Source organism: Lycium ferocissimum, chromosome 7, assembly GCF_029784015.1.
Source record: "Lycium ferocissimum isolate CSIRO_LF1 chromosome 7, AGI_CSIRO_Lferr_CH_V1, whole genome shotgun sequence".
NCBI lineage: Eukaryota > Viridiplantae > Streptophyta > Magnoliopsida > Solanales > Solanaceae > Lycium > Lycium ferocissimum.
This window is the reverse complement of record NC_081348.1, coordinates 21,810,041-21,833,339: the sequence shown is the minus strand read 5'-3', so window position 1 is coordinate 21,833,339 and position 23,299 is coordinate 21,810,041. Positions and strand designations below refer to the sequence as shown.

At 38.8% G+C, this 23,299-nt stretch overlaps 1 long non-coding RNA gene and 2 pseudogenes across 1 annotated transcript; 1 reads left to right on the top strand and 2 right to left on the bottom strand.

Annotated features, from left to right (window-relative positions):
• The window catches only part of LOC132063783 (cyclic nucleotide-gated ion channel 1-like), a 58,847-nt pseudogene extending 35,811 nt beyond the window's left edge, over window positions 1-23,036 (bottom strand).
• On the bottom strand, window positions 1,175-22,636 carry LOC132063785 (cyclic nucleotide-gated ion channel 1-like; annotated as a pseudogene).
• LOC132063786 (uncharacterized) lies at window positions 5,281-21,552 on the top strand. Its single transcript, XR_009416446.1, has 3 exons — window positions 5,281-6,126; window positions 6,210-6,333; window positions 21,349-21,552. It is a non-coding gene; the product is annotated as an uncharacterized LOC132063786 (long non-coding RNA).
• Window positions 23,037-23,299: the final 263 nt, after the last annotated feature.

Below are 23,299 nucleotides of genomic sequence, written 5' to 3'. Positions count from 1 at the left end.
TAGATGTTTCAAACTAAAACCAACAGAAGAAGAACAAACGACGCATGTATATAACAGAGATTATAGCATATAAATATTCACATAGAAGAAAGGATCTCTACAGTATTAACTTCTTCATGGTAATGCAGCTTCATACTCATACGTCATTATTTGCCATTTACTTATGTTTTAATTATTACATCAATCGCCAACATTATCAAATGCGCGTTCTTATTAGCCAACATCTATTTGCAACATTCAGGTTCCCCTGCACCACATGTGAATAAAGAATTAGAATCATTCAACTAGTGCTATACGTCAACACCACACTATGTTAAGAGTATCTTTGGACTGACTTAATTAGCCTTACACTATTTTACGAGATATTAGTATACATCCATTGAATGAAAAACATACCTTGCACAAACACGGATCTTAGGGCCAGAGGAAGCCAGAGATGAACGCGTATGACATAGTAGTGAAGCTAGTCCGATGCGAGTGAGGCTGGATACGTGAAAGAGAGTTCTCCATACACTTGCAAGCAGCAAATAGATCCTTGTCATTTTTTGCCTCTCTGTTTATATTGTTCAGTCCTTTGCAGCACTCGTTTGATTGCTTGTCCGATCGATGATGTTTCCCTCTAATGTAAGAAAAACAGGGCACTATCCCTTTTGAAACAATTTTACAAGAAGGTTTTGCTGATGTTGCCAAAACAGGCAAGAGAATGATCATTGTACAGAATAGCCTTGCCATTGTTTTTTTTTGTTTTTTCCTACTGATAGTGACTGTATTGCTTTGTATTTGGTGTTTGGTGTGAAAAGGGGAAAACTTAGTACAATTATTTATATTATGTGAGGCAAGTGGTTGTTGCCTGAATTTCTTGGGCGGTTAGCACACAAGTATCATGAATGCAGATAATCCTCCACATTTCAAAATTGTAATTGATGCAATTTTCTAAAAACAAAAGAAAAAGAGAAAAATATTGATTATCAACTGGATGCAATTGTTGACATTTCTGCTGGGAGAAAGAGTTCAACAAGGCTAAGAATTTGCAACACATTTAGCTTCTTAGAAAATAAATAAAAATCCATGCTATACAAAATCTTGCACAATCTATTGGAGTTCAGAGTTCAAATTTGACTAGGCTGTGACAACATGTAAAATAGCCAAAATCTATTGAAAGCCATACTTTAGTAGAATACTACTACAATTTACAAGGTACGAGCAAAATGACTGTTTTATATTCATGTTTTCTAATCTTACAAAGATACAACAGACTCTTCTATCTGATTGATCGTAAACACTAAAACTAAAACCAAACTGCAACAGCCAGGTCATAGATGAGCCTCTTTCCAATATTTCTAGCTTTCGGAGCTAAAATCAGGTTCAGCTGGCTTCTGAAGCAATAAGGGACTTAATCTGGTAGATGATTTGGAACCCCTTGGATGGTTGCGCCGCAAGGCACGCAACGCGTGCAACGCGTTGGCCGCAAATCTTGATGCATAAATGGTAGCTCCAAGACTAGGTAAATTTGCTGTCTCATTTGCCAATGCAGCCTGCAGTCTATCTTCTTCCTCTCTCAAGGATTTCTCAAGCTTGTTCCTGCAGTGTCTTTGCCATGCTGCTTGTATAAAGCAGGCTGCCCATGTCCTCCAATGTTGTGAATAGAACCTGAAACAGCCATAGTACATTGAAATTGTTAAGGGAATTCTCCAAAACTGATGTCAGTATAAGACGTGTTTTGAAGTTGAACAAGGTTTGGTCAACATACCTGAAAGTATGCCTAAGCTGCTTGCTATGAAGGTGTCTAAATTGCGCGGCGACAAACTTGAGATCATCAGCTGTGAGAGCAAAAGCTTCAACATCTGTGACAGCTTGTACTGTTCTAGTTGAGGCGGGAAGACTTGAGGTAGCATGGGGTTCTAAAGCCCATGTAAGAAGCTCCTCTCCACAGAAATCACCAGCCTTGAGACATGCAGAGTTGAAGAAACCAGTTCTTCCACCATTGGTGGTCATAGTCAATAAAGTACCTCTCATGAGAAAAAGCATTTCACTCACCGGATCTCCTTCTCGGATTATAAAGCTATTCTCTGTGAAAAGAGCTGGTTTCAGCCGATCACACATTGCATCCAGTAACTGTTCATCCATCTTCTCAAACATAGGAACCTGGATTTAGAAGTTTAAATAAGATCAGCAGTTTCAATAATGCATGGAATGGATGAGAAAGAGTTAGCTAGGCACTCACTCTTTTGATCAAAGACCAACAGAGATGACGCTTTACGTCTCTCCTCAAGTCCTTGGGAAGGTTAGAAATTAGATAATCTTCATCAACACCTCTAGTTTGTTGCCATTTGTACTGATCATATCTTCGAATGCGCTCTCTCAGGTTGTCAGGAAGCATGCGGTGAGACATCCAATGTTCTGCATCCCGTCTTCTCAACCTCATCCCTTCTACTCTAACTGTGATAGGCTGCAAAGTGTACCTGCATGTTGCCAATAAGCAAGGAAAACAGGATCAGCCCAACAATGCAGGTGAGGATGGCAAAGAGGATCTCCCATACATAGTTGCTTGTTTTAAGGTCTTGGCCAGGAGAACTGAGATACATAAGACAGAAGGATCTGCTTAGCTGAGAGAAAGTTATTGAATGATTTACAAGGATGATGAAAAACAAAAACCAGGACCATAGACCTTAAATTTCGCAGCCCCCACCAGAAGCAATAGCTGAGTTTGGACCAGAAATTTCTTTTTCCTACAACTCGAGACTGAAGAGCATCAAGAAATATCCCAAAATCAAAGTCACCCTCTTTTATATTGTCCGGTTTCAGGAGAGGACAAGAAGAATTTAGAAAGTGAGCGTTTCCTTTCCCTTGTTTCCCACAACATAAGTGGCCTAACACACAGTTTTTAATATCATTACATGCTTCCCTCCAGCAGTTATTTAGTCTTTCCACTGTGATCAAATACCACAACGCCCCAACTACCTGCGGTCAGACGCTTGTTCACATCATTATACATGTGACGATAAAAAAATAAAACATAGAGTATATGTATATAAACAACAAAATTGATCTCATCTTTAATTAGGAATCAGTGTCTTACTGGAATCTAACGTGCAAGGATAATTATCAATAATTAATAAAGATATTAAGTACTATAGTAAATAATTTGTCTGCAAAAGACAGGTAAGAAAAGTCTACATATTTATGGTGCGTTCGGTATGGAGGAAAACATTTTCAATTTCCTCATATTCGTTTGGTCAAAAAATTTGGAAAATATTTTATTTAGGAAAACAAGTTCCTTAAAAATGGAAAAAATGACTTCCCTAATCAAAGTAGGGAAATAAGTCCACAAGTGGCATTTCACCAACCACCCAACCCCCAAATACCAAACCCCAACCACTCGCACCACGTCGTAACCTAACCCCAACCACCCCCGCAACCCATGCACCACGCACCCCCCACCCAACCCAACCACTCCCGCAACCCATGCACCACCCACCCCCAACCACCAAACCCCACTCCCGCAACCCATGCACCTACTCCCTCCCTAATAATTTTTTTTAAAAAAAAAAATTCTTACGGGTTTTCTACACCACCACGTCCCTCCCCCCCACCCCCTCGTCCACACCCCTCCCACTCCCAATTTTTTTTTCTTTTATCTTAAAAAAGTTTTAAAAGTTTCTTTTTTTTTTTTTTCACCCCACGACCCCCCCCCCCCCCGAGACCCCACCGCCCTCCAAAAAATTATTTTTTTAAAAAAAATATTTGAAAAGTTTTCTTTTTTCATTCTCTACACCCACCCCCGCACGCACCCCCTACCCCCTCCCAAATTTTCTACTTCACATTTAATTTACCTTTATAAAAAAAAATTATAAAAATTGAAAGTGGTTAAAAATTAAAAAAATTTGGAGGGGGGGGCGTGGGGGTGGGTGGTGTAAAAATCCAAAAAAAGTAACTTATAAAACTTTTTTTAAGAATTTTTTTTTGGGGTGGGGGTTGGGAGTGGTGTGGCCGGTATGGTATGGGTCCATGCGGGGGGGGGGGGGAGTGGTGGGGTAGAAAATCCAGAAAAAAATTAAAAATTCAAAAAAGGGGTGGAGTTGGTGGAGGCAGGTGGAAATATTTTCCGAGAAAATGTTTTTACACCGTAAACGAAACGTAAGAAAATAAATAAGAAATTCACTTATTTTCCACTACCCAAATGAACATGAGAAAATAAGTAGAAATTCACTTATTTTGCAAGAACACATTTTCTCCTTACCGAACACACCCATGATAAGCGATCTCCGGGAACATACATTACTGGCGATCATGAACAGGAATAAATTGAGAGCAGCTCCGGTCCATGCTAACTCAGTAAAAGAGCCTGTTGTTCTTGTTACTTCCTTGTATAATGGGTATATCCTAAAGATTCTTGGAACATATTGTATGAAAATAACAATCATCAACTGTGTTTTTGTCTCCAGAGATATGGGGCGATTCATGTTAGGAGCAGTGATAAACAGTACCATCTGTACCAACAGAAGGGTAACATGTTAATATAAACATATAAATATAATTGAATTTAACTGAATGTCAGTGGAATTAGACACAAACTTGTGGGAGTGGAAGAATAGCTAAAATGTCAATGAGGAAATAAGAGAATTACTATCAGTTGGCTACAAGGGAATAGTCCTCAATCAACTCACCCCTACCAAATACTCTAGAAGAAGGAGCAATAAAGCCAGTACGAAATTGCAAGAGAATATGATAGATATAGAAAAGATCGGTGAGTGATCGCAGAAGAGAAATAGGGATCCTTAATGAGTGGTCCAAATCAAGGCACTTCCTGTTGTTATCAACTACAGGAATGTAAAAGAATAATGGATCAATGGCCACTGAAATTATACAAGCCAAGACAAATATTTTGTTCCAGAACTGAAGAAATGGTTCCTGAGGATCAAGAATTATATTTCTTGATGATCCTTCTGATACTTCTTTTGGCCTGTCACTTAGAGAAGGGATGTGCAGTGATTTTCTTATTATGATATAAAAGACAGTAAAAATAAATCAGACAGAAAAATAAAATTGCGGAAATTAAATTGACACAAGATTGGAAAATTTTATGATGTCTTATTGCCTTCATTGTTCATCTATTTATACACAAACTAGAATTGTTGATCAAGAAATATTTTGTACATGTGTCCCTATTCTATTTGTTTTCATGTAACTAACTTTTACAAGTGTACTCTACCAAATAATGAATGGTTGAGATGAATTTCTTCAAGGTGGATGAGTCACTATGGGCTTGTGTGCAGCATTAAACATAATGGGCCTCGTTTCCTTTGCATCTGTGCGTGCTAATGAGCCCAGTGCGTGTTGGCCCAATTTAGTTGAGCCCAAACCTTTTATTGATCTGATTTGAATAAGCCTAGAACATTCCCCCTCATTTTCTTCCTTGTTCTCATCGTTCTCACCAAACAAACCGTTTGAATGTTCATCTCCTTTTTCCAGTTTAACACCCCCCCGCAAGTTGGAGGGGCTCGTAGAAATCCCCAACTTGGAGAGTATTCTGTGATGAGAAGGGCCATTCAAAGCTTTGGTAAATAAATCAGCTAACTGCGAAGCTGCTGGAACATACGAGAGTGAAATGAGTCCGGCAACAAATTGTTGTCGGACAAAATGACAATCCAATTCCACGTGCTTAGTACGGTCGTGGAACACTGGATTCTTCGCTATATGAATCGCGGATTGACTATCTGAGTGAATCGGAATTGGAAGATCCGGTGGACAACCTAAGTCTGTCAAAAGACGATGCAACCAAGTGATCTCGGCAACGACACGCCTCATAGAGCGATATTCAGCCTCCGCTGATGATAAAGAAACAGAGGTTTGCTTCTTCGATTTCCTTGAAATCGGTGAACCACCAAGAGTGACATAAAATCCGCTAATAGATCGACATGAATAAATACACGAACCCCAATCAGCGTCACAGAAAGCAACCAGCTCCAAGGGAATATCAGTGCAAAAAAATAAACCTTGCCCGGGGTTAGATCTAATATACTGAAGAACTCTGATTGCTGCATAATAATGAGGAAGTCTAGGGCTTTGCATATACTGAGAAAGGTGCTGCACAGCAAATGAAATATCAGGTCGACTGTGAGTGAGGTAATTCAATTTACCTATTAACCTTCTATAGCATGTGGCATCTTTTAGTAAATCTCCTGAATGAACACTCAATTTGTTTGCAGGATCCATTGGAGATGAGACAAGAGGTAGATGAGACCAGTCAAATTCAGTAAGAAGATCCAGGGCATACTTGTGTTGAGTGACAATTACCCCATGAGGTTCCCTGAGAACTTCCAATCCTAAGAAGTAATGTAAGTTGCCCAAATCTTTGATTTTGAACTCTTTATTCAAAAACAATTTCAACTGTGTGAGTTCCTCAGGGTCATTACCAGTTAGAATAATGTCATCATCATAAACACCAATAATAGAAATAAAATCCCCATTCCTTTTAAAAAATAATGAATAATCATTCAGAGATGAAATGGAACCCTTGTAGTTTAATGCACAAGTAAGCTTAGAATACCATTGTCTAGAAGCCTGTTTAAGGCCATATAGGGATTTGTTCAATTTGCAAACATGATTGAAACTAGGGGGTATCATACCAGGAGGAAACCTCATATAAACATCTTCAAAAAGATCACCATGTAAAAATGCATTGTTCACATCCAATTGTGAAATTCCCCATCCCTTTTTGACTGCAATGGCTAAGATACACCTTATGGTGGTCAATTTTACAACTGGGGAGAAGGTTTCATTGAAATCTATACCTTCTCTCTGGATATCTCCCCTGACCACTAGTCTGGCCTTTAGTCTTTCTAGGCTTCCAGCAGACTTTTGTTTCACTTTGTATACCCATTTGCATGGTATAGCCCTCATTCCTTTAGGTAGCACAACCACATCCCAAGTCTTGTTTGCCTCTAAGGCTTCAAATTCAGATGCTATAGCTTGTATCCAACCAGGGTGTAGGGCAGCTTGAGAGTAACTAGTTGGCTCAGTTATAGTGGAAAGGGAATTATGAGCATGTTGATTAGGGATAGATAGAGCAGAAAAAGGCAAGAATATAGGATTAACAGGACCATTAAAATAAGAGATACCAGGTTTGGTGAGAAAAACAGAATTACAGATATAATCAGACAAGTATTCAGGTTTCCTACTTACTCTGCTAGAAGTTCTGGTGGGAACATTAGTAGGTAAATCTAAAATGATGGGATATGTTGAAACGTTGTCCTCTGAACCTGAAATATCATTAGATACTGTAGGACTATGAACATCAGGAAGAGGAGAAGACAAAGGTGAATTAGAAACAATAGGCAAAGAATCTGAAAGAGGAAGAGTTGGTGATATACCTGATGAAGTAAAATCTGCAGTTCCTGTATCAGTATCATCTCCATTAGGTGTAGAATGCTTTGTGACAACAGGATCAGAAAAAATAGGAGGGTTAAGGGAGCTGATTTTTGGTACAAGGAAAGGAAAAACAAATTCATGAAAAGTGACATCCCTTGAGACAAAAAATTTCATGTTGGTTAAGTTTAAAAGCTTAAAACCCTTTTGTCCATATGGGTACCCTACAAAAACACAAGCAACAGCCCTTGGTTCAAATTTTGATCTGTGAGATGACAGAGTGGAAGCATAGCATAGGCATCCAAAACTTTTTAGAGAATGATAACTAGGACTGTGTCCAAAAACTAGGTGATAAGGAGTTTTTCCCTTTAGAACCTTAGAAGGATACCTATTAATAAGAAATGTGGCAGTTAATAAACATTCTCCCCAAAATTTAATAGGCAAACCTGATTGAAACAAAAGAGATCTTAAGGTTTCTAATAGATGTCTATGTTTCCTTTCGACTACCCCATTTTGTTGTGGGGTTTCAACACAACAAGTCTGATGAATGATACCTTTAGAATTGTAGAAACTCATTGCAACGATTGCTTTTTCCTAGTTCAAAGGCATTGTCAGATCTTATTATTTTTACTTGCTTATTGAATTGCCTTTTTGTCATAGCTATGAAATATTGCAACATAGGAAAAACATTGCTCTTAGTCTTTAATAAGTAGGTCGAAGTTTCCCTACTAAAATCATCCACTATAGTTAAAAAAAAAATACTTAAAACCATTGTGTGTAGGATGTTTATAAGGGCCCCAGGTATCTATGTGTATTAACTCAAAGATTGTTTTGGTTCTGATTTCACTTTTGGGAAATGGTAATCTGGACTTTCCGGCTAAAGGACATACATCACAAGGACAATCAAGAGATTTGAAATTAAAATACTTGATGTTTTTCATTGATGATATAGGCAAATGCCCTAGTCTATTGTGCCAAAGTCTTACATCAGATTGACTTTTGATGGCTATTGATCTAGTAACAGAATTACAAGTAGAAATATTAGGATGATTAAAAGAAGTAGGCAAAACAGTAGTCTTCAGACTTTATTTGGAATGAAACTTTGGAGATTGAAACTGATACAGTCCATATTTTACTTCACCAAGTACCAGTTGGTTCTTCATTGAAGAGCCCTGTAACACCTGAAAGCAGTTTCAGAAAAAATGATGAGACAGCTTAATTGTTTGCATATCTTGTGAACTGATAGTAAATTTATTCTGAATGAAGGTACATAAAGAACATTATGAATGATTATGTTAGGAAATAATGATACACTTCCTTTATAAGTAGCTTTTACCTTGCTAGAATTATGCAGAGTTACATCTATAGGCTTAGCTAAAATGGTGCGATGAATAAATAATCTTGGATCAAAAGAAAGGTGCTCGGTGCTCCCCGAATCTAAGATCCAGTGAGTGGATTTGATTGATACTAGACAAGAGTAAGAATATGAAGAGTTTTTACCAGCTGAATTTGCTGTAACATCTGAAGTTGAAGCCTCAGATTGGCTTACTTTGACCTGATTAAGCAGTTGTACTAGCTGAGTGAACTGATCCTGACTGAGCTAATTAGTTGTTGTGTTGTTCCCCATCTCATTCATGTTGTTTCCATTATTTTCAGCAATAAGCATATGTTGTTATACCCCATTTAAACGGGTTAAACTAGGTACAACATATTGGAGATTCCTATTTTGTTTTATTTTAAGGAGTCGCCACCTAATTAATTTAACGGTGAATTAGGACACCTATTTTATTAACTAAGGTAAAGCCTAACTAAACCTCCGTTAATGGTCTACTTAAGCTACGATTCTAGGTAAGGGTTCTAGATTATTCTAAAGGGAAGGGGTTAGGCATCCTTTAGAATCCGTTAACTACGGTTTCTGCATTAAACTTAGGTTAATTAATTAAAATTAAATATAGCACTTAAATTTTAAGAAAATAGCTTGTACATATTACTAAGTTTTTAAAGGAAAATATAAATATGCTACTTAAACTAACTTGCAGAAGAATATAGTAATTTGCATAAAAGATAAAACTTTAAATGCCCTTTTTAAAAATAAACTTATAAATGTTGTTAAAACTTTGGCTGAAAAAATACAACAATACTATTTAAAATACAATAAGTAAAGAAAATGCAAGTTTGTGCAGCGTTTTTATAAATACTTGAAGTCGCTCAAATGGCGGGATATTAATTGATTTTTAGGAGTATGAGCAAAATACAGAAAAAAAAAAAAATAGCTAATGATAGTTTATCTTTTTGTTTTTATTAACTATGCTCAAATAAGATGCTGCATGATTGACTCTAAATTTGAAAAGCTGTTTATAAAAGATATATGACGTAATTGACTCTAAATTTGAAAAGTTGTTTATAAAATATATATGACGTTTGAAATGTCTATGATAGCAAAAATACGATTCCCTTTTACTGAAAATATAAAGTCATGCCGTATTGCAAATCAATTATGCTAAAAATAAACATTAGACATTTTCAACCTGAAAAGAAGAGCGTAAAAATTTATGAAATTAATTTTAGTCTTCCTTAAACTAACTACCCATTGCTAAAACTAAACCTACTAATTTCACTAAGGTTTAGCTAAATTAACAAAACAAAATGTTAGTCATGCAATACAAATTAAATGCTTAAAAGAATAAAATAGAGGAATGAATAAAATTGAATGGGTTCAGCCCATTCTTTGGACGGCTGCAATCCGTTGCTGTTGGGGTTTGGCCTGTTGGTGCCGTCTGGGCTTCGGCCCAAAATCATTTATGTAGCTGATGGGGGACTGACTCGATAAGAGAGTTTCGCTGGGCTTTAGCCCATCGTTGAATGCGGAAGAAGAGGAGTCCGAGGGACTCATGCGATAGTCATGCAAAAAAAAAAACGAAAGAAAGGATTAGTATACGATCAATGAATAATGCTAAATATATGAAATGTAAACTCTCAAACAGATCAGCAGAATGTGTATATTTAAGTACACCTTAAGTATACACACCCATAAGGATGTATTTTATGAACATACTTCAAAGATACATAGGTATACAACCTCACTGCCTCAACAAAAAATTAAAACACTTCGTCCAAGTTCATCTTAAAAGAAAGGGATTAAGGCCATATGCAAACAATTTAGAAACTCAACAACATAGGAATAACGCAATTCTCAAATCAGATTTTTACACACCTGGTTTCTTTTAGAAAAAAAAAGTTCCTTAAAGACTCAAGCTTGATTCATATTATCAGTTATCAGTAAACTTTGTCTCAGCCCAAAATCCAAAGGAAAGCAACAAGGTTATTGAAAACGACATTTTTAAGTTGGAATCAATACTCAAACAGACTCAGAGAAAGGGGACTTATTGATTGAAACAGAACAAGATGAAGGATTAAACTAATAACAAGCATTCATTCCTACAAATTTGAGTTAAAACAACAAGTCAAACTAGATCCTGGACTAAGCAAAAGTGGAACACCCTTTAAAAGAAAACCAATTAAATGCTCATTTGTTCAAAGAAAGTATATTTGGTCTTCAAACTTGAGACAATGCTAAGGAGTATCCATCCAAATAGATTTTCCCTATTGACAGCTATCCAAACAGTAGTAGTTTACCATAGTAACATGACTAATTAGTTTAATCAAGAACTTCCCCTTCGTGCTGTATTCCTGGTCAATTGTGGTCAGCTGATCAATAGTAATAGCTAGCTAGTCAATGTTAAGAAGGCATCGAAGCTAAAAATAGCAGCAAGCTAAAGGCACAACAATGACTCGCTAACAATGCTAATAGCCATAAGCTCATCACTATAAACTAATCCTATAATTAACTAGAGAAGATTTAAACCAATTATAAACAAAACAGGGACTAAGTATTTGAAGTAACTAACACGGATTAGGAAAAAAAACTTAGCTAACTTAAGCCTTGAATGGATTTAAACAGAAAGTGAAACACAAAACAAAGAGAAAAAGTGACAGGACTAAATGAAAACAGGGAAGGAACAGTTTCACTATAAATCAATAACTTAGCAAATTGATTTGAACTAAACTAATCTGAGCGGAATTTAAATAATCAAACAGAAATAAAAATAAAATCAAGGAGGAAAGAAAATTACAATCAACAACATTTCACTGTTGTTTTAAATCTCAGAATGCATAATCAACTAATGCATCGCAAAAGGCATCATGGTATTCCTATCAATATTAAGCTGAGCAAACACATGCTAACACAGGTTCATTATAATTAGACTAATCTAAAGCATACATAGAACACATACTTGTTGTTACGTAAGGCTAAGCGGATATAATCAGATATTAACACCTATTAACTATGATTGAACTGATCTAATTACTACCAAACAAAACACATGACAACACTTACTCACTAACTGATACCAAACCCCAAAAAAAAAACACATGTCGACATAGAAAGTTAACTCACACAGACAGAGAATCAAAGAAAAATTGCTAAAGCGGTAAACGAGAAAAGGGAATTACGGACAAACTAGAAGTGAATTTTCACCTAAGCGACAATACCAACAAACAACTTATACCATAAACAACCAGCTGCCTTCAACTTAAAGCCAAAGAGACACCATGACCCAAGAACAAACAACCACTTATGGTTCCAAACAGAAGTAAACAGTATTCATATTCGCGCATACGCAATTTTGGAACAGACCCATACTAAACAGACTGAATCGAACCAGTCCTCCATGTTAAAGTTAAGCATATGAGCATCTATAAACACAAGAACACATCTAAAACTGACATCAACTAAACCAAAAGAGCTGTTCGCGTACTGAAACTAACTAAACTGAATTCTCACGCATAAACATATTTAACCACACCAACAGACTAACAAAACATGCAAACAGACTCATATTATCAAACTAACTTAACTTAACTACAATAACACATTTTAATCACAGAATGACAGACTAAAATAAACAAAGTAAACATAGAATGCGAGAAAGAAATAAAGGGTAGAGAATTACCTTCTTCGGGTGCAGCGAAGTGAGGCGCGAGCTTTCGATATACCTCGAACACTACCAAACTCGAGCTTGCGTGTACTCGGATTCAAACGAATACCCGATGCAAAAACGAAACAAGATATAGTATTTTAGGGCGATATTCAGAAAATTATCAACTACACTTTCAAAGGGGATTTGAGCAGCTAGAGAACTCTAATTTCAGGGGGGTTTCCAACTTGATTTCTGGAGGGATTCCTACGGCTAAAAAAAGAACTACGATTGGGAATTCAAGGCGGCTCCCAAAACCAGACTTTTCTCCCGCCTTTACGCCGCTCAACCTTCAATTATTTATAAGGGGGGTGCTAGGGTTTTAAAGTTTTGGGCGGGACTTCCGAATCTCTGATTTGCATTTCAAAAGTCCTTTGAAGATCAGTCCAAACCATGGCAGAAAAAGCTGAAGAGATCTCTGTTACAATATTTGAAATATGGACGTTGTCAGATAGAAAAGAGCTTATCAATGTTGAAATAAGTCAAATGTTGCACGAAAATGGGGGAACCAACCTCTGTTCATGGCTGAGAAAGGTGAAATTTTGTGTCAAAGAGGAAAGGGGTGAGCTGGGACTTTGCTTAAACATGAGAATGGAGGAACAGGTTTGTGGATATGGAAAAGAAGGGCTGAAGTTTTGCTCAAAGTGAGAAATGGGTAAAGAAAAGGATGGTGCGGCTGCTGGTGAATGGGAAGTGAAACCGGTAGGGTTTCATTTCCCTCTTCTTTAAAACGAACCGGGTCGGGCGAGGGTGGTGGGCTGGGCAGGTTAATTTTATATGGGCTGGTCCGAAAATAATTGATTGGGCTGGGTTGATTCGAATGGTGGGATGATGAATTAAAATGTAGGCTTCTAAATTTAAGTAAAAGACCCATTTTAACTAATTATATGCTAACATGCGTTAAAATATTATCTCATATAAAAGTGTGTATATATTAGTACTCGAGATAAAATAAAATGACGTCAACGTAATAGTCGTGCGATAATATATTTTGAAAGTCAACAGTAAATAAATGCTATTATTTAATTTTGCGAGAACAAATGCGATGCGTATGCATAATGCGGTAAAATGCTGAAATGATCATAATAAAAATTATGATAATGCCAGTAATAAAATAATAACAACTAGGGACGACAACAAAATAATAAACGCCGGCATTAATAGAAGCTAATAATTATAGTAAAAATATAAATAATTATTTCTTAAATTGCTGAAAATATAAATAAGTATTTCGGGGAAGACGGGACAAAATCGGGTGTCAACAACTTGTCCCTCTTTGCCCGGTGATGATGAAAGAATTTTCGGGCAAAGACGTTGACTCAGTAGCCTATTTTGTCCCGGCTAGAGGATTTTGGGGGACTAAGGGTAAGGAATGTGAAAGGATTACGAAGATTATGGCCGAACTCCGGTCTCCGAGTTGCCTACATATCTCGGGCTGCACGAGAATCAGGCCGCGTGTAGTTCTGGGATAACTACGACACCTATGAAAGACGAATCCCGATTGGTGCGAATCTTCGCAAAATATTGTCCCGTGTCGAATTATGGAGACACTTTGGGTATTATGGTAGAGACTTGAAAATTCGAAAGCCCAAGGATATCTTTGGAAAACGGCGCGAATAGTTGGAGACGCGTGTTCGAGGTAGATCGTCGACCCTTGTCGGGAAGTCTCGATTTCCTCCCAACAAATTGCCCCGGGACCGGCTGAAAGAAATAGTTCCACGTTGCGCTACAGCTCCTGCGAAACTTTAAACTAGATAAAACAGTCAGTAAAAATAAATATCGAAATAAAGCGATGTAAAATAAATCCGCAGACAGAGCTGCAGTGATTAAAATGATAGCCTTGCTGAGGCTGATGCAGATGAGGTTCTAGGCCGATGATTCATGAGAATGATGCCTTTTGGCGATGATTAATGAAAATGAGGCCCTAGACCAGATATGGAGATGAGGCTATTTAAGCCAAATGATTTATGAAAATGAGGCTTGCTAAGCCCGCATAATGAGGTTTTCCTTTAAAACCCAATGAGCCGATGAAAATGAGGTTTTTAAACCGGTATGACTCATGGTGCAAAGCATTTATGCGGCGATTTTAAAGCATTTGTGCGGTGCGTCGCGTTTGAAAGCATTTACGCGAAGCGATTTAAAAGCATTTATGTTGTGCGTGTGCAGTGCATTTGAAAGCGTTTATGCGGAGCGGATGAAAGCATTTGTGCAGTGCGGGTGCAATGTGCATGTGCAGGGCATTTAAAAGCATTTGTGCGGAGCAAATGAAAGCATTTGTGCGGTGCGGGTGCAATGTGCATGTGCAGTGCATTTAAAGCATTTATGCGGAGCAGATGAAAGCATTGGTGCAGTGCGTATGCATGTGCAGTGCATTTAAAAGCGTTTATGCGGAGCAAATGGAAGCATTTGTGCAGTGCGTGTGCAGTGTATTTAAAGCATTTGTGCGGAGCAAATTAAAAGCATTGGTGCGGTGCATAAAAGCAATGCGAGTGTATTTGAAAGCATTTGCGTAGAGCATTTGAAAGCGATAATGCGTTTAAATAATAGTGTGATTCATGTGCAGTGCGTTTGAAATTATTTCTGCAGAGCCTTCGAAAGAAGTGGTGCATATGCTGTGCGTTTGAAAGCATTTTGTGCGAAGCATTTGAAAGCAATAAAAAATATTCGTGCATCGATTCATTTGAAAATCTTTGTAAAACTTAAGCATTATTTTATCATAAAATTCGAGAATTGCTAACAATTGAGGGGCATAATTATTCCTAAATGTTATAAGAAAACTCAAACCGTTCGATGCCTAGTCTTTGCAAGGTTGTAAACATTATAGATTTCTCAACTTCCAATTTTGAGACCTGCACTCAAAGAAAATTTGTAAGTTTGGGGGGGGGGGGGGGGAGGTTGACTCGTGTTGACTTTGAAGATCCAGCTCTTGATGCTTCGTGCTTCCAACTTTGTATGGACTTGTATCCCCCGCCTATTTCTAAGTCTTGGCCAATTAATAAAACCATTTAATAGAGAAAATCATACTATTGTAAAAGGAAATATGCACAGATTTATGATAAATATATATATAATAATTTCTGCCGAACTTTGAACCGTGACACGTTGTGAAACAAAGCGAACGTCTTTCCTCCAAAGTATTTCCTTTGTCTGATGGCTCTGTTGACCATATACTTTCCACGTCTCTTGATGTCGTTTTGCGATGACGCCCTTAAAAATTGTCCCAGTTTCTGGCATAGGAGGATGTTGTTCTGCGATGCTGCCCCTTAAAATTTGCCCCAGTTTATGGCATAGGAGGATGTTGAGCTTTTACAAATGACGAGACCGAGCCTTATAGGCCCTACGTATCCTCCACGGGAATCGGGCACGTAGTTCATTACATACAAGGAAAATAAAATTAAAACTTTTAATAATGTGACCAAAACCATAGGCCGCCTACGTATCCCACCGTGGGAATCGAAGACATAAAAAGAAAATAAAATTAAAATTTTCTAATAATGTGACCGAGGCCTATGTAGGCAGCCTACGTATCCCCCATGGGAATCAGGTCAGGCGTAGTTCATATTACAAGCAAAACAAAATTGAGGAAGTTTAATAATGTGACCGAGGCCCGTGTAGGCCGCCTACGTATCCCACCGTGGGAATCAGGTCAGGCGTAGTTCATATTACAAGCAAAATGAAAAATCTTCTAGAAATTCCTGACTTAAAAGATCAAACCCGATATAAGTCTCTTACGTGTCCCGCCGAGGGAACGTAATTTCATTACATAAAAAGACATTGCAGAATATTACATATAAAGCAAAAGATAGCTCCTAAATATGATATCTCTGGATGGCATCTGCATCGATAATTTTCAGCTACAATTTGCCATCCGCTTCTTCTTGTTAAAAGCTCTAGCCATTCTGCTCTGTGCTCAGACCTGGCGTATCATCGTAATGCCATGCGAACACGTCTATATATTGTTTCAAAAGGTTGATCAATTCCTCCCTTGTGACAATCAAATGGACGCTAATCTTCTTTTCTCTCGCATTTCGAATCTCCCAAATTCGGTTTAACTTCATCCAAATTCGGTTTCGACTCGTTCTCGGAATGTTCAACTTCTTTAGTTAATTCTTCAGGCTGCATGTCCTCTTCGGATTCTTCGGAGTCTCGTTCGGCATTTGCTAAGGGCTTGCTTGTTTCATTACGTGTCACATTCACAGTATTAGCAGATTTACTAGTTTGATTGCTGAAAGATAAAGATTAATTAGGTAAAGATAGAATAATAGATAAAACAATAGTTTGATTTTGGCATTTGAGCTTTCAAAGTTTTGGAGGCAAAAGTAACAAAAGCATAAACACGATTCAGGCCTCGATTTTGAATCGCGTTGTTTCATCAAAATAAATTTTCCTACCAAGACTCCCGGAGAACCGGGGGCGGGGTACAAGTCCAATTGTTTAAAACATCTCTAGGCTCAGCATCCCAGATAGTTGGAGTTTCAGAGCATTCATCCGAGACCACGTTGCATTCAACTTCCTTCTCGGTAATGAATAAATTCTTAAAACTTTCCACGAGGCTGTCTTCAGGTTCTTCTTCTGATGCTCGGGTGGCGGATGCTTCGAGAAATGACTGATTCAAGAGGGGAACAGGCTTGGACAAGGGAATATCACCTTTCCTTCTGAGACTAGCCAGTGAAACTTCTTCAGGAGTGGGCTCGTATCCAAGATCAAAAGTATCCTTCTGAACTGGTTCTACTATTCCATGCAAGTTCACTCCAAGACCCCAACCAGGCTTAAAACCATTTTTTAACATTTCCCAAGCCACCATCATAAGCACCCGTGGCAACTTCACCTTTTCAGCTCGAGTGGTACACATGGTTTCTTTAATATGGAACACAGATCCATCTAGCCTTTCTACACTTTCAATAACAGGAATTGCATTCTCGGGATAGATCGAATTGTTCCCCTCTCCATGGATCACAACTTCTTGCTGGTTCCAAACAAACTTCAAACTTTGATGCAAGGTAGAGGGAACTGCACCCATTCCATACGTGAATCCACGGCCTTCCTATCGGCAAATTGTGGCTAACGGATATGTCCATTACTTGGAACTCCACCATGAATTCCACAGTCCGATTTCCAAGGCTAAGTCAATCTCTCCCACGACACCTCTCTGGGCTCCATCGAAACCTTTGACTCTTACCTGACTGTCGCGAAGCTTCCCGACACCAATCCCCAAAGCTCGGAGAGTGGTGACAGGACATATGTTCACAGCTGAACCCCCATCAATCAACACTTTAGAAATGAACTTGTCTCTGCATTTGACTGTGATGTTCAACGCCTTGTTGTGCCCCAAACCTTCGGGTGGCAACTCATCCTCATGAAAAGAGACTTTGTGAGCTTCGAGAATTTCTCCAACCATAGCTGAGAATTTCTCGCTAGAGGTCTCAGCTGGGACATAAGCTTCAGTTAGTACTTTCACCAAAGCGTTCCTATGGGTTTCGAAACTCATCAACAGCGACAATAAAGAAATTTGGGCTGGAGTTTTCTTCAACTGTTCCACCACCGAATATTCTTAGTTAGCATCTTCCTCCAAAACTCTTAAACCTCAGCCTCAGTCACAGCTTTCTTTTGGCCATTTTCTTTGCTTGATGCTCCTTGTGCTACCTCTTCGGGGGGCATAACACCGCCCGGATCTTGTCATCCCGGCAAGTGATAGTTTCTACCACCGCCTTTGCCTTTCCTTATTCCTTTCATCGTAGAGTAATTCCAAGGAACGGCTTTGGTGTTGAAAGAAGGCGCACGAGCAACTAAGGCCAATCTTAGGACGGGGAGTGAGTACTTCCACTTCATTGGTGCTCTCACTTGAACAAAGGATTACGGGGCGATAAAGGCCGATGATTCAACCTTTTCCTCTTTTTTGACCGGTATAATAGTCCTTCCGGGTTACATCTTCATCAATGGTGATCATGTTCACATTTGCATCACCATGATTGGGCAGATTGTCATTTATATTTAGAGGAGCCCTTTGAGCTGGATGACTCCTTCTTTGATCAACGCTTCAACTTTATCTTTAAGAGTAAGGCAATTTTCTGTATCGTGTCCAGCAACCCCTGAGTGATACGCACAATGCTTAGTCCCATCATACCATCCAGGAAGGGGGTTAGGAACTCTCCCTTGAATTGGTTGGAGTATCCCGGCGGTTCTCAACCTTTCATATAATTGGGCTAAAGGCTCGGCTAATGGCGTATAAGTTTTGGCGGGTTTTCTTTCGAAGTTTGGGCGAGGTCTGGGTGCATTGTGTGGACGATTTTGTGGTTGGTATTGGGGTTGAGGCGAGTAGGTTGGTTGGTATCGTGATGGGTTTTGATAGGTGGGTGCTCGAGGTGGACAATATGTTGGGCAGGTGTGTGGTAAACGGGATAGGGAGCGGGTGGAGGGTGGTAGTAGAGGTAGAGGGTTTGGGTGTATTGGGCGCCATATGCGGTTGCGATGAAGGGTATTGGTAGGTTAGCATCGGTTTGGTCTACGTTCCTGGATGGTCATGACCGCGGACACTCCGTCCTTCTTCTTCTTAATTGCATCTGATTGAATTGCCTTGCTTGTTGCTTGCAAAGTTGCCAAATTTGTGATTCTCCCTGTCTTGATACCTTCTTCTATAAAATCTCCCATCCTGATAACTTCAGAAAACTTTTGTCCGATGACGCTTATCAGCCTTTCATAATATGTTGCATCTTTTAAAGACTGTACGAAAAGCGTCGTCATCTCACTTTCAGCCATCGGGGGCTGGACCTTTGCGGCTTCTGCCCTCCATCGCATAGCATACTCTCTGAAAGTTTCTGTGGACTTCCTTTCCAACTTCATCAAATAGAATCTATCAGGGACAGTCTCAGTGTTAAATCTGAACCTATCCATGAATTCCTGTGCCATTTCTCCCCAACTACGCCATTTCTGCGGATCTTGGCATGTATACCAATCAAGTGCTTCTCCTGTCAGACTCCTTATGAACAGCTTCATCCTGATAGCTTGATCTTTCCCCACTCCAACAAGCTTATCACAATACGATCTCAAATGGGCCCGAGGATTTCCCTTTCCGTCGAACATATCAAATTTCGGCACCTTATATCCAGCGGGTAACTCGATGTCAGGATGGATACATAAATCCTCGTACTCAAGTCCTTCGCATCTCTTGTGGGTTTGGATGCTTCGGAATGCTTCCTTCGGACTACGGATTCTTTGCCATTCTCATCCGCTCTTGCCCTAGCTTCCCTTTCCATCTCCTCATGAGGGTCAAGCTCTGGATGCTGCACAGCCTGCAACTGAGTAGTAAATGGTTGAGCCTCTGCCACATATACCGGTGGCACATACTGCGTATTATGGCTAGCGGCGTGTGCCAAGGGTATGTGTTGAGCTGCTTGGTAATTTTGGGTAACTGTGGGTTGAGGAATGTAAGGAGTGGTGAAGGGTGGCGGATTGGTTTGTTGGAAGTTAGTTTGCTGGGAGTTGGCTTGTTGCGGGTTATTTGGTTGTGGGATGGTTTGTTGTATGTTGGTTTGTTGCGGGGCGGTTTGTGACGGGATGGTTTGTTGCGGGCGGATTGGTGGTGGAATGGCTTGTTGTGGGTTTGATTGTTGTGAGATGGTTTGTTGCTGGCTAGTTTGTTGTGAATCGGTAGTATTTGGATGGCATGTGTAAAGCGGAGGGTTTGTAGGGAGAGGGCGAGGAGCGGGCGAGTCAACGGAGTGAAAACGATGGTGGAAGCGTCGCATTTGTTCTTTGTTCGTGGTGAGGGGTATTGAGGGTGATGGATAGCCATTGGTAAGGTTTCGCGGTCGCTCGATCTCGGTTGCATATTGGCTATTTGCTGCACCGAGTTGGGCGATGAGTTCGTCGTTCCCCTCCTCCCGAAAGCTTCGGGTTCGTCTCTCGGAAGGGTGACAAGTCCCAAGCCATCTGTTCGGATGCCCCGAATCATTCATATCCCCGAATGCTCGTTTCTTTGATCTTGTAAAGTACGGGTGGTCGCCAGCTTGCAGTCAACACGAATCAACCTTTGGGGAATATTCAAAATGAAAGAAAGCCTTTAAAAAAGTGAAGAAAATTGCGTTAGTATAGTGCGAATGATTGCTGCTGAAAGTAATGCGAATATTGAGCCAATAACGATGAAAGAAACACATATTGCATAGCAAACAACACATATTGCATAGAAAACAAAACACATATAGCAAACAAACACATATTGCACGGCAACAAATCAAATAGTAAAAGGGAGATATAGCAAACACAACGCGACCTATTATGCACGGGACCTCCTTTGTGCCAGAGGTAGGCCTAACGCGGATTTGAAGGATAAAATGTGCAATTTATATGTCATCCCAATATGCTATTAATTGAAAGCCCCAAAATATACAATGTTTAGAAATTTAAAAACCCTAATACAAAAGTAATTGTTACAATTACTACTTGACTATTATAAGCTAATTACAATGAGGAAAGCCTTTGCTATTCTTGAGCCCCGTATTTGCTTGGATTGAATGGCCAGAACTCCTCCCGTTTGAAGGAAAACCTCATTGATGCCTTTGAAATCATTTTGAGTGCTATTGTTATGGTTAGTCACCATAAAAGATCTGAGTTTCTCCGGAAGCGAGAATTGACGAATCTACTTCCCTTTGTTTTTCATCTTGCATTATTAGAGAATATGCAAGGCTAACAGTAGGTAAGGGATTGATCATTATATATTGCTCCTGGCTGAGGAATAAGTGTCATTAAGCCCCATTAGAAATTGAATTAACCTTTCATCTTGAAGTGATTTACTAGATTTTCCTTTACCACCATAGTCACAAGTGCAAGAGCAACAGGCTTTAGCATTCAAAATATCAAGTTCATCCCATAGACTCTTGATTTTAGTATGGTATGTTGCTATGTCATTAGATCCTAGCACTAAATCACTTAGCTCTTTTTGCAGGTGGTACAATTTAGCTCCATTTAGCTGACCAAACCTGTCTTCAAGATCATTCCATAGAGCTTCAGCAGTTTTTGAATAAATAACAGACTCAGTAATTTCCTTAGAAAGAGAATTAATCAACCAAGATGTGACCATGTCATTGCATCTATTCCAGAGTTTATAGTCTGGAGATGCAGAATCTGGTTGTTTAGTAGTGCCATCAATGAAGCTTACTCTTATTTTTACACAATTTGGCTGAAAGGATCAATCAACACGGACCTTTTCCGAGCTGCATACCCTCTTCCCTCAAAAATGAAATTCACAAGAGAACTTCCGGGAGAATCGAGAGGGTGAAGATAAAGAAATTACGGAATCCATGGAAGAAGATCCGGTATTTCAACGATGGCGATATATTTCGGTTCCCATTAAATTAGGAGTTTCGTTCAGCTCTGATACCATAAAAGACAGTAAAAATAAATCAGACAGAAAAATAAAATTGCGGAAATTAAATTGACACAAGATTGGAAAATTTTACGATGTCTCATTGCCTTCCATTTTTGTTTCATCTATTTATACACAAACTAGAAGTGTTGATCAAGAAATATTTTGTACATGTGTCCACTATGATACATTTGTTTTCATGTATAGCTAACTTTTATAATCTTTGATATATTTACAAGTGTACTCTAGTAAATAATGAATGGTTGAGGTGAATTTCTTCAAGGTGGATGAGTCATGGGGCCATTTTGTGCTTATGTTAAACATACGGGCCTCGTTTCCTTTAACATCATGCGTGCTAATGAGCCACTCTCTTCTCATGGCCCAATTAGTTGAGCCGAAATTTTCTTATTGATCTGATTTGAATAAGCCTAGAACATTCCCCCTCATTTTCTTCCTTGTTCTCATCGTTCTCGCCAAACAAACCCTTTGAATGTTCATCTCCTTTTTCCAGTTTAACATGATACTTATTCTGTCGGGAACCTTCTCAAATCGTCCAATAATAGTACTCATCCATGAGCTGATTGATGATTTTCTGACTAAACACAGTCCATTATCTTCTGACTTGCATTCCTCAAACCTGAGACAGGTCATACATCAATAATATTAGTAGATGGAAAAATTAAAGAACACTGCAAGTCTGCAAGATATGGTACTACACAAAATAACTTGAGAGCTGCCAATATAGAGCAGATAGCAGAGCAATATCAGAAGTAGGATATCCTACAATCGCTAGTTAAATTCAAGACGTACGGTAGTCACAATTTCATGGAACTAACCTTAAGTATTTTTCTTGATCGAGAGCCGTCATTTTCAGCTTCTGCTCAGAACTTCAGCTAATTAATTCTCTGTTGCAGAAAGAGAATGTCAAACAAGAATAACTTCCCTCTTTCCACTATACTACTCTACTAGCAAGAAATTGTTTGCCAGGTACTCTTCCAACTGAAGGTCTTCAAGAAAAAATATACTTTGCAGCCCAGATACTCTTCCAACATATGAACTCAAATTAACACATAGAGTACAGTATATAGTACTATACAGTAATAAATTCAAGAATGAATACTAGAACAAATAAAGGTCATCAAGAGAAACTAACATATGGAGAAACAATATACTAATTTGCTGGTGTGCCTGGGAAGTATAAATAACAAGTGTATATGGGAGAAGACAAATAGGTGGCCGGTAGCACTCTTAGAAACAGGACAATTAAGTAGGAGTAGATAAAGAATGTGCTTTTTATTAATTAATTTGAGAAGGTTCCTGGAGGTTGGTATATACTAACTAAAGCAGCGTTGGATCATTGCACTTTATTGCAGAAACTCTCAAGTCAATGAAGACTGCTAAAATGGAAAATGTTTTCTTATTCTGAAATTTCTATCCATGCTACAGGGATGGGTCCTACCTACACAGGCAGATATAAAATTTGGACTTCATGGATTCCAATTCTAGATTTTATCACAGTTCATTGGATTTA